The sequence below is a fragment of the Coptis chinensis genome, chromosome 8, assembly GCF_015680905.1.
Source record: "Coptis chinensis isolate HL-2020 chromosome 8, ASM1568090v1, whole genome shotgun sequence".
Taxonomy (NCBI): Eukaryota; Viridiplantae; Streptophyta; class Magnoliopsida; order Ranunculales; family Ranunculaceae; genus Coptis; species Coptis chinensis.
Window position 1 is genome coordinate 68,813,294 of NC_141463.1, and position 12,948 is coordinate 68,826,241.

A 12,948-nucleotide genomic window follows, 5' to 3' on the forward strand; every position below is an offset into this window, starting at 1 on the left:
TGGTACATGAATGTATGTGTTATCTTTTCATTAGAAAACTGATTTTTGAGCTGCGAGAATATAAGTGCTTAAGTTTTATTAGGATTCCAAGCATCCCCGTGTTTGCGTGCTTCACCTTGTCTATTGACCCATCTGATGCCTGATTAATTGCTCCTGTTTGTGACTATTTGTTTTCAAATCTACCTTTTTAATGTAATTAATGTGAAATATAGTATTTTTATCAAGCATTATGAATAATTGAGAAATGAGGTACAAGAATAATAATAAAATACATGAAACCTTGTTATGTATAAACCTTTAGGGTATAAGGAATGGCTAGCTTTACAACTCTAGACACCCTATTTGAACTGAGTGCACAAGTCAATTTAGTCTATAAGTATGAGTATACCATTATAGATACACCTCTGTGTCTCACACTCTCACGCTCATTTACCCTCACATACTATGTCAAAAGAGAGGATTTATAACAGGCATGACGCCCCAGAATAGGATGGCTTCTAACTGTCTAAATATAAACCACAGCTAAAATCTTGTATTAGACAGCTAGTACAAGTTGCTTCATATTCGTTGGTCTTCATCTGTCTACTTCCTCCTTCAACACATTGTCGAGACCACCCCCTTCTACTTTGAGCGCCTAGAAACCATTTCCCACCAAAAAATTGACCAATTTTGTGTTTCCCCCTCAAATTTCACAGCTTACCCAAATACTATTATCTCATCATGCTATTTTTTTCTCCCTTCTTTATTTCTGCTAAGGTACGTCACTACTTTCTCTCTCTTAGGTTTTTATTTATTTTTGTTAACTGAAATTGATACTGAAAATTCGTTTTGTAGATAGGGTTCGCTTAATCCAGGAAGTGAAGGTTCAGGGTTGAAGGGGTATACGAAATTTAACACACTCTCAGTTAAATCTAGGTGATTTTGTTATGGGGTTTACTAGTTTGTTCTTCACTTTTTGAGTTTCCAAAACTTCAAACTTTTTCTTTATTTTTTCAGTTTAACAAGCTTGTGAGATGTTTTTCTTCTCCCGTTAGAATTTTTCTTCAAGGAAAGGGTGAATATTTCTCACTGCTTCTCCTAGGCAAGGTATAAAAGGTTTAACTTTATTTATAATAGATGATGATGATGTGGTAAAGGTTACTACTTTTTTATGTGGTACTTGAACAAAATGTTATTAAGTGATGATAGAAGTAGATGTAACTAGCTTGGAATATATTATTTGGTCTAGGTTGTTGTTGTATTCATTTGTTTATATTGTCTCCATTGAGATGAACTAGCTTTAGGGGGTGATAATTAATGGTTCATTATCAAGCTGGATTTTGATATTTAATCATGTATAACAATGATTCTTGTGTTTATTACTTGCTCCTTGTTGTTTCTGACTGTGTGGCATGGTGATGGTTTCTCCCTTCATGAGTTTTTATGTTACATAAGAGTTTTCTGATGCCCTCTTTATATCATGATTTTTTATAATTTTTTCGATAAGACTTTTTATGTCATGCATTAGTGGTTGAATTGGGACTGTCTTATTACTATAATAAAACTCACATATATTTGGAACTTGGAAAATTGGTGTGTCGACACCATAAGCTTCATATGCATAGTGTAATGACACTAATGTTGGGCCTTGTGACTAGCCATGTGCATTTCAGTTTCTTTGTCCCTTGCTCAAAATAGTAACAAGAATTTTGTCTAAGAACCTGTGTTTGCATGACTCAACTAGTAAATAATATTGATTGCTTTGCTATTCTACAATTGAATTTTAGGTGGGTGTGTTGGGTGTTGGGAGGGTTATTAAGAATGGGTATGGGCATGGGCGCATGGCTTCATAGTCAAATATAATTAAAATAATTTTATGCCTCAGAGCCAAGCTATTATAGTCTTAGTCTACGGTTTTCCAGTTTCCATCATCACTCACATACTAATGCTTGCTAGTATAACTGTTGCTCTTCTTTCAATACTTTGTTGTCTCTTGGCAGTGAACCTATTTCAACTAATTTTTTTTGTGAGAATGATTAAATATAGTTCCATACTTCCATGAGTTGGACGCTTTTTTTCATACTATATTTTTTTGGTCTTTAAGAGCGTCAGGTGCTTGGTTCTTGAGTCAGCTATTTTTTGTCCTTGTTTGGATCATTCAACCTCTACTAATTTAGAATGTCTATATGTTTCAGTTTGAGTTGGATTAGTTTCAAACTCAATATTTTCAAGTAATTAACTTAATTTCTACATTAGTTTTCAATCAATACTTGTATTCATAAACTTTAAACTTTATTGTCTCTTGTAAATGACGGTTTCTTTGGCATTAATTGATCTTGGACATAGAGAATAAGAAAGTTGCTATTTACATGATATCACTAAGTGTCTTGCACTTATACATCACTTATCTGACCGTGATCTCCATTCGGCCTAGTCTTACATATTTATGTATATATTTGGTAGGTGGGTTGTTAGTGAAATGACCCAACTCATTTATCATGGGCCTGACTCTGAGCAAGGCTTTGCAATATCTAACTTGACCCTTAATGGCCTACTTAATTGAGCCCACCTATGAATACAGCTACCCATTTTTTCATTCCCTTCCCTAAAACTTAAGATTGAAAAGAATAAAAGGGAGAGAGACCTAGGGTGTACATGTGTTGGACCGACAATCAAGGGATAGCAAAATTGGGGTTTGGAGAAGATTACACAAGGAGCTAGCTATATTTCATTTTTAATTTGAGGTAAGTAATTCTACCTTATTTCTTACTAGTCTAAGTGAATGATAATATTTGGTTTGAGTAGAAATACTATTATGTGAAATCCGAAGTTGTTCGCATGCATATGGGTTATAGTTATATTCTTTTTTGCTATTGAAATTGAATAATTTTATATCAATGTTTAATTACTTATCATGTGAGTGTTGTGAGCTGATGGAGATGCAAACTTGGACTATGAGAAGGTACATTCTTAAGTGAACTTTGTGGTGAGTAATCTAAATGGGACATGCACTCTTTTATTTTTGGATAAAGCTTAATATAATAGCTCAATTAAAATTTGAAATGCTTGTTGTGTGCTTTATAGCGAGATCAGTACTCACAAAGTTAACGTCATACTTGACGAACAAATATGGAGTTGTGGGTGCTGAATTTTATTGTTGGGTTTGTTGAATGTTTGGACAAGTTTGTACATCCATAATGAGTTGACATTTAAACTTCCTTAGTTTGCTTAGTAGCTCTAATTCTGTCTTCTGCAACGTTTACTGTTGTAGTTATTATTAAACGTCGTAACCAAATTATGCACTCTAGAATATATCATTGGCTTGGTACTGTTAGTATTGGAATTTTGTAGTTTGGTGGTTGTGTTGGTTTTGAAGTTTTTAGTGTCGTCGTATGGAGCTCTATTGAGCATGTTGACTCCTTTGGAGAGTATAGAGCTCTATTGAGCGCATTGACTCCTTTGGAGCGTACGGACCTCTATTGAGTGTGTTGACTCCTCGGGAGGGTATGGAGCTCTATTGAATGTGTCGACTCTTCTAGAGCGTACGGAGCTCTATTGAGCGTGTTGACTCTTGTGGAGCGTATGAAGTTCTATTGAGTGTATTGACTCATTTGGAGTGTATAGAACTATATTGAATGTATTGACTCCTTGGAGCGTAATTGACCATTTAGGGTGTCTATTGACTTATATTAGTGTTGGACTATGAGTGTTTTAATATTTGGGGATATATCTTTAGAGGTTGGATAAGTTTATATGTTATATAATTAGAAGGCTATTGATGGTATTGTCGTCTTAGATGTATTTGCTTTGTAATAGGAATGTTCCTTAGCTTGGTTCTCCCTTGGAGTTTGCTTTAATGCGCTATATCTTATTTTATTTTATTTTATTAATTTTTAGTTTGAGATTTGGTTGTACATACTCTCCTTTCACTTATTTAGTGGGTTGTTGGGTAGTTCTTATTTGATAGGCGCGTGGTTTTTATGCCCTTACAGATTCTGCTGGATAGCGTTGGTTGAGTGAACGGAGATTCTTATTTTATATATATATATATATATATATATATATATATATATATAAAATAAGAATATATATCAAGTTAATATTCATGGACTCTAGTTGCATCTCCGTTCACTGAACCAACGCTATCCTGCAGAATCTGTAAGGGCATAAAAACCACGTATCTATCAAATAAGAACTACCCAACAACCCACTAAATAAGTGAAAGGAGAGTGTATGTACAACCAAATCTCAAACTATATAATGAATTAGTGTATGATTTTTTGTAGATATAATATACTCTTCATGGATTATATCTCTACAAAAATTAGCTCAATCCAATGTGTGGAACTTTGTCATCTGCCAGTGTTTAAGTTGCAATTTTATCTAACGGTCTAGAAATAATTTTAAGTTTGACTCGGCTAGAAATATCGAATTGAGCTAATTTTTTGTAGATATATAATTCATGAAGAGTAGATTATATCTACAAAAAATCATACACTAATTTATCGTTGAAATTCACTTTTTGATAGGATGTACAATAAGAATGTCACAGTTAGGATGTCACCCTAGCCTACCAAAAATCGGCTATTATATATATATATATATATATATATTTCGGTCATGCTATATTGACACCCCTAAATGACACCTTGAATTGACACTACTACTAAACACAATGATTTAATAGCCGATTTTTGGTAGATATGATCTCCCTACTATGGATATGATCTGCCCACTATGGATATAATTTCCAAAAAAAAATTAGCTTATTTCAATGTGTAACCTTGTCAAAATTTGTGTTGAAGTTTGCAATTTTTTTAACGGTCTATATTTTTTCAGTTTTGTAAATAAATTTGACAAGACTAGAGATATCGAAATGAATTGAAATTTTGTAGACATGATCCACATAGTAAGAGAGTCATCTTCACAAAAAATCAACTATTAATTCATTGTAGAAGTGTACATTTTGGTAAGGGTGTCAATTCAAGGTGTCAATATAGCCTAACCGTGTGTGTATATGTCGAGCAGGTTCCGTTTACGGCACTTTTTATACCATAGTTTATACCACATCTCTCTACAAAATGAGTTAAAGGCTAATAATTTGTGGATATGATTTACTATTCATAGATAGTATCTACACAGAACTTCATCTAATTTAGAAATCTCTAACCTAGTTAAAAATCATTGTCAATTTTGAATTTTTTTTAACGGCTCAGATTATTAGATTGTAAGGAGGCAGAAAGGAATTTGAGTACCACTTTCTCTAAAACCTTTATCAGGTTATCAAGTTGGTAAACATCTATTTAATACCTTAAAATTATCGTATGCACTCAACTATTAGTCTTTATCTACATATTTGTTTAATATGTTACAGAAAAAAGATAGTCTGACTAGTAAGGTTTCATGGACACAAGGATATGTGGCCACCCATACGAAGAGAGATGGCAGTTGCATCAACACTTAAATGAGGCAATCTCTTGTAAGAGAAAACGAGACATATTTGTATAGCTATTGCTTATGTTTGTATGACCAGGACTACGTATTACGTATTTAAGAAATGGTGACTTTGATTTCTTTTGTAAGAGAAAATTAACAGGTTTGTTGGCATAGAGCCTGACATAGTGGAAAGGGATCTTGACAATGATCTCGTTGCTTTGGTGTGATGCTTCTTCCCATCTTGTTTTTGTTTTGCTAATGGGTTTTGTTCAAAGTTCTAGCTAAACTTTTGTTTGCTTAATAGGTTATTGGTCGTGATAGAAGGGGCCATGTTTGCGGTCTAGGTAGTGGTGTCACAAAGACTTTACCATGCTTCAGCTGCTTATAAGGAGATTGCTCAACGAGAGGAGAGCATGTGAAAGCAGTAAGTCAGGTTATGAGGCGATCACAGCGAGACTTGATGAAGCAGACAAGGCTCGCAAAATACTTGAGGATAGGGGTGCAAACAGATAGGTTCAGATTCGGATATGACTGTATCCGAATCTGAAAATTTATACCAATATCCGAATCCAAATCCGAATCCGAGTTCGACAGATATTAAAAAATTTATCCGAATCCGATTTCGGATATTCGAATCGGATATCGGATAAATATCCGATCCGAAAATTAATATTAATTAAAATTTTATTTTCTTTAAATAATTCATTTTACCACTATAAAAACTATTATAAATATATATATTTGTCATTTATTATTATTATTTTGTTCTTATAGTTTTATAGTATTAGTTTATAGTTTTATATAATATTTTATACAATAATAAATAAATTATATATAATAACTATTAATTTTTTAAATCTGATCGGATATTTTCGGATGCAGATATGATAATATCCGAATCCGTATCTGAAACCAGTTCGGACATAAAAATTTATCCGAATCCGAATTCGATATCCGAAATTTTCAGATAATATCCGATTTTTCAAATACGAATTCGAATCGGATTCGAATATTTGGATATCCACTTGCACCCCTACTTAAGGATGAAGTCGCAGACCTTAAAAGACAATCTTCAAGGCTTCGAAATGCATCTTAGGTAATAATTTGTTAATTTATGTCTAGGCTAAGATTATGAACAGAGTACATGTGTAGTTAGTATTGCTTATTTGGATATCCACTTGCACCCCTACTTAAGGATGAAGTCGCAGACCTTAAAAGACAATCTTCAAGGCTTCGAAATGCATCTTAGGTAATAATTTGTTAATTTATGTCTAGACTAAGATTATGAACAGAGTACATGTGTAGTTAGTATTGCTTGAGGCTCTTGACACTGCTCGTATTGCTCAATATATATATGTATAACTATGTTAAGGCTCTTGAGGCTGCTCGTATTGCTTGTAACTAATATATGGCTAAATTTGCTGGGGAAGATGTTTTTCATTTGAGAGTCAAAGTGCACCCCATGTTTTGAGGATTTACAAGATGCTTTCGTGTGTTGAAGCTGATAGACCCCAGACTGGGATGAGAAGTGCTTTTCGTAAGCCACTAAGAACCTGTGCTAGGGTCTGTATCGGACATGTTCTTTCAGTGCGATGCAAGGATGGTAACAGATTATGTACTTAGGTCTATTTGTTGCATGCTCTCTGTTTGTTGCGAGTAGCTATAATTTAGGTACTCATGTTTTACTCAGGAGAGCCTTTTCATACATCTTTTATCAATTCAAATGAAAAGGAAAGGAAACTTTAGTTTTAATCTTTTTCAGTGCATTTTGGTGCCTTGTTATTTATTATTTAGGGGTTGAATTTTCATTGCACTTAATTCTTGACTTCTATAAATGTTTTTACTTGTTGCTTTTCTATTTTATTATAACTATTACCTTGTTGTTGTGTAAAATCTCGTGTGTTCTCACAAGACATTTTTTCCCATTGATGTCCTCTTTGATTTATTAATTTGTTCATTGAGGTTTTTTCTTCTTGTTCATAGTGGTTTGCAAAATCTAAATCTTAACTGATATGTGCAGTGGTTATATATTATTGCCTATTACAAGTACTTTGGTTTCTACAGTAAGCATGGCTTGATACTATATAATAATATATACAGTATGTGTTTTTTTACACCTGTAATTAATTAGGGCATTAGGCGCAACTTAGACTATTTATTTTGTCAATCTAAGTTTTTCATACATTGTTATTGCATGTTTAACTTTTTACAACAGCTAGGACATAGGATAACTGTGAGTGCGCTAAAGGTCACAGAAGACCTTGTTCCAATAATAGAGGCCTTCACATATAGTAAACCATGTAAGTGGTTGGTCACTGGAGACTTATTGGTAGAATGTATATAGTATTGCTTTGTAAGCTAAGTATTAGCTAGGTTCTCCGTCATAGTTTTCGTAATAAGTACTATTTAAGTTTTTTTTTAGTAGACTTATATTGATTGTTATAAGATCTATGGTATGAAAAGTTGTTTTGTACTAGCTTTTTTTTAGTCCACATCTTATAGCTATGTTGATTTTTTTTTGTTTAGGTATTGCTATATGTTTGATTTTATTTTTTCGAGGGATATGATTTTAGGAACAACAAACGTGGGTGCTTTTGGTTTTTGTGTTCAATAAGCTATTTTAAAGTCTCTTCATCTATATTTATTCTGTTGTTTTTTCTTATTTATTTAGGAAATACAACAATCCCCAGTTTGTGCTGATTCACGCGATATCCGACCTCAATCTACAACTTGTCATTTGAAGAGTTTCATAACAAAGACTGTGGTTGCACTTAGAGAAGTCTGCACCTATTTAACGACACCTCCAAATTCGTATAATGTCCGAATCGATGAGATAATTGATGATTTTGCACCATTGTACGAAGGAGATGGAAGATTTGGAGATATTGTGCTTGGTGACATAATTACTTCGCTAAAAAATTACGTGATTTTTCACTAATGAAGCTTATAGATATGTTGTGAATCAACAAAAATATATCTTCTCTTGGCATGCCTTAACTTATAAATCCAAGTAAAGGTTATATATTTTGATGTTTTGGTAGTGTTTACTACCTAGCCGTTGAGTGCTTGTCTTGTAACAATTCAAGAGTTTAAATATTTTGGTATCTTGTCAGACTTCAAGTGGTTAACTGCTTATGGTATATGGTATTGCAGTGTTACTGTATACATTTTGGAATAATATAAAGAAGTTTTGTTATTTCAGTTTCTTATGGTTTCTTAATTACAGTGCAGTTTAAATTTAAACTATTTGGTTAGCAAATCAAATCAAATCATATTATTAAAGCTGCACGTGGATTTTCTTTCCCAATACTCTACTGATATGAACCGTCTATAATAGAAATTCTCATTTTTTAGATGGAGCAGGACGCAATTGTAGATAGTTTGAAGCAGTTGTTTTGACCCTCAAAGGATAGCCCTTAACCGTCCACAAATTTTAGTAATCGATGGTTGTTAGCTGTCCTTTTATTTTAAATCTTTGACTGCTACTAACTAACCGCCCGTAACAAAATCGACGGGCAATTTTACGACGACTATGAGATAGGTCGATGAATCGGTTTAAATAGTGGAATCTCGACAGATATGAGTCGTCTTAAATCAACTTCTATGACATAGTGAAAGAATCCTTACAATGAAATTCGAACTTTTGTCTATTTCATAATATAATGCTTCTTTAAAGGCAAAAATAAGCATCCCATCATAAACTTCTAGAACATCTGCTGCTACCTTTCGGAACCTAGTAACAAAAGTACGTAACTTTTCGTCACGTTGTTGATTGATGTTCAGAAGTGAGTCGACATCCTTTGGCGTCTTGTAATTGTGGCGGAAACGATTAACAAACTGATTTTCTAGTTCATTGTATTGGTGAATTGATCTTGAAGTCAACTCACTAAACTAGCGTAATGCTTCTCCCTTTAGAGTTAATGGAAAGAGCTTACACATGAGCGGATCATCTCCACCCCATAGCACCAACTTATTTTTGAATGATAGAACATGCAAGCCAGGATCTCCTTTCGACTCACCATAAAGTTCAAAACCGGGTTGTTTGAAGTCGGGATGGTGGTAAGCTTCCTGAATGTCGAGCGAAAACTTATCAAGTACGCCATCATTGACTGTCAAGTTTTTCATTCTTACATCCTTTGACTCTCTGTCGTTAAGTTCTTTTGCAATCAACTCTTTCAACTGTTGTTCTATTAGAGTTAAAGTATTGGCTCAAACAGCTGGATGCCCCCGAATGTGCCCATGTGGAGAAAGATACCTTCCATTGTCTCTTATTGAAGTTAGAGATCTTTGGCGGTATGCACGATTAGCTCCGACCCGTGATTGTCTTTCTATATCCCTATAACCAGCCTGCCTAGGCCGGTAGTCACCCTTAGCAAGGCGGTCAGTATAATTATACCGCTTTTCCATGTTTGGTTGCTCTTGTCTACGGTGTCCGCCTTCCCAATCATGTAGGACATATCTCGAATGGCGGTCTTCCCTGAAATTGCTTCTCTGAGGTAAATTTTCCCTTTAAGATCGGACATGTCTAGGTAGTAGTTATCCCTGCCAATAAGATTTTCCCCATAAGTTCGGGTAATAGGGTCATTACCCGTAGAGCGTGCACTAGTTGATTGTGCTTGAGAAATAACACGTTACTGAGGATGATGAAGTGGATCTTCAAGACGGTCCCATACGCTGGAATGGCCTGCGTCCCTGCGTAGTCGCCTTGATGTTGTTGAATTTGTAACATTGTCCACTGGCCTTTGCCTCTTTGCCAGCTTCCTTCTCAAGTTCCTATTTAAATTTTTGACTCGTCGTAACTCATGCTCAACCGTATTAGGGGAATTGGCTATTACTATCACCTTTTCCATTAGTTGATGTGAGAGTAATGTCCACATCCATATCCATGTCAACTGAATGATTGACATGGACGGACGGCAGACTGCGTGGAGGATTACCGACTTGTCGGTTTTCTTGTTGCAAGACTGTTAGGGGTGGTGGCGACGACATTTGTATTGTCGTTTGCGGTGGAGGTGGCGGTGGCGCTGCTGCAGTTGGATGTTGAGAATTGATCCTACCACTAGGAGCAACTTGATTTTTCAACAGTTCTTGCATTGGTTGACTTGAATTTCTAGGGTTGCGATTCCTATTGGGAGGAGGAATATGTTGACTATTTGGTCTGCTTCTTGCGCTTACCATCTTGATTGCTTCACGTGATAATAGATTCTAAAATCCCTACAGACAGCGCCAATTATGTTTCGAAAATAGCCTACTTCAACACAACGAGAGCAAATGATAAAGAATGCACTAAGAAACAGAGGAAATTGATGTTTGGGGAGATGAAACTGAACCAAGATAATGGCTACCTACGTACCCAAGATCTATTATCTAGGGATCAAGTTTCAACGTAGTTCACATTATGAGAAAAAATGGTTTTTATATGAATAAAGAGGTTGAGTCCTAAGAGGACTGTGCTTGTTTGTGTCACAAGAATTGTTATCTCTTTGAACTTTTATCCTTATCTTTTTATAATAATGAGCTTGGACATATTCATAAATAGACCAGTTATTGGGTGTTGTTAGGATTAAGCCCTTGGGCTTAATTTATTTGGGCTGGATTCGTCGGCTTAATGAGCCACAAGGTGGGGGATGTATGGCATTATTTGCAGGTCAAGCATATTGATTTCCTTCCAACTATGTTGGGGTTTCTGCTAAGTGTGTATTTGTTGAAATCCATAGGATAACATATGTCAAGACAGGAGAGCACAGAGGTACTTTCTTTTACATACGTAAAATTTTAGTTTGTTAATGGTTTCTGCCTAACAGTCTATGTTTAATCATATTAAGAGCTCAAAGCAAGCGGAAAAGAGGGCTAGGAAGACAATGTTAGCACGTGAGGCTGTGATGGCTAGAGATCCCTTATCTCGAAGTAGTGGAGTGAAGTTTATGTACACCTTATTGAAGTGCTTAGAGCATTCCAATAGTCTACCTAATAAGTCACTATACCAAAGCTTATGACAAAATTAATAAATAAATACAATCAGATTATGTGACATGTAATATAACATAATATGTTCCTTTTCTTTAGGATTAACATGTCTCTTCTATTGAAATCCCAATAATCCTCATGGAAAGATATAATTCAGTTGAAATGAGTTTATATTGCCTTTGCCATATTTAGTTATTTTTTGAATATTTGTTGTTTGATAGTTTGACTGTTTCAAATGTGTCTTTTATTAATATTAGATTCTTATACAAAAAGAATACAATGTGGATGATACATACAAAAAGATAAATCTGAAGAAGGTTGCCAAAAGCTTTAGGGAGTTTAAGCATTGTCTCTGCGTGAAGTACTATGACAAGTATGACAATGACATTGATAGGAAAAGGAACTGCCCAACAGGAGTGAAATTGGAAGAATGGGAAAAATTCAAGGATAATGAATCTAAACCTTCGAGAAAACTCATGCGGATAGAGGGTAAGGCGGCTAGAGAAGCTGTGAAGACTTTACATACATCAGGTAGAAGGGGAGCAACGAGAACAGTCCATGATATGGTACAATCTACCTTGTCAATTGTTAATTTTATTCGTAACACCATATTTACTTCTAACAGAGTTGGTAATGTTTTTTTATTTTTGATAATATCACATATATTCTGTGAGCGTAGCGAACTCTTGAGGTCGGTTTCAAAAGCCCCCCTCATTGGTGCTTGTCTCAGAACCAAAAAAAAAAAAAAAAATAAAAAAATATTGGGTTCCACATTCTCCCTCCACATTTTCCCTCCTTCTCTCTCACCTCATCTCACTTCTCCTCTCTAATTTCTCATCTCCCGCCCACGAAAAATATTGGGTTCCAATATCTCTATTCCCGCCCATCGAATCTTCTCGCTCGGTTCCTTCTCACTTGTTATTCTCCATCCGCCCCACCACATTTGTGCCTGTTCCTTTTGAACTCTTCCTCTTCTCGCTCTAACCACCTAAAAGGTACGTACTCCAACAACCTTTTATCCCCATTTTCTTGTTTAACATAAAAAAGATACACATTAAAGTAAGCCGAAATACCCAAATACGTTGGCATGTCTGCGACTTTCTTGGTTAATTCATCTAGATAACAGCTACACTTTCTTAGTTAATTTAGACCACAGATAAAAAGTGTTTACTACATGATGTCTGTGTGTTATGTTGGTCTTTGTTCACTTCTTCTGATTTACTTATATGTGTTTTTCCTGAGGGACCAAGTTTGTTTCCCATGTGTTAATTTATTTATTCTCTTATATATATATAGCTAACCATTTTCTTCTGTCTTTACAACTGCAACTTTTTGAGCTCTGGGTCTTTCTGCTTTAATGTTAAATATTTGAAAAGGAAGTGGTATGTTTTCATTCAAATTTGTGGTATTCCTAACTAACTGTTTTCATTGCAATATGTTCCCAAAGCTAACCCTTATTTGTTTTGTCCTTGCAGACTCAGTTCTTCTAGTTTTGTTTTGCTTCTAAGTCTTCCTATTTCTTCGGAATATCTCAGTACAAAACAGCGGTATGTATTCATTCGAATT

General features: G+C 34.8%; 1 long non-coding RNA gene across 1 annotated transcript; it reads left to right on the forward strand.

Moving 5' to 3' along the window:
- The first annotated feature begins 2,448 nt into the window (after positions 1–2,448).
- Positions 2,449–8,611, forward strand: LOC147482657 (uncharacterized). Its single transcript, XR_015205358.1, has 2 exons — positions 2,449–2,723; positions 8,087–8,611. It is a non-coding gene; the product is annotated as an uncharacterized LOC147482657 (long non-coding RNA).
- The last annotated feature ends 4,337 nt before the right edge of the window (positions 8,612–12,948 follow it).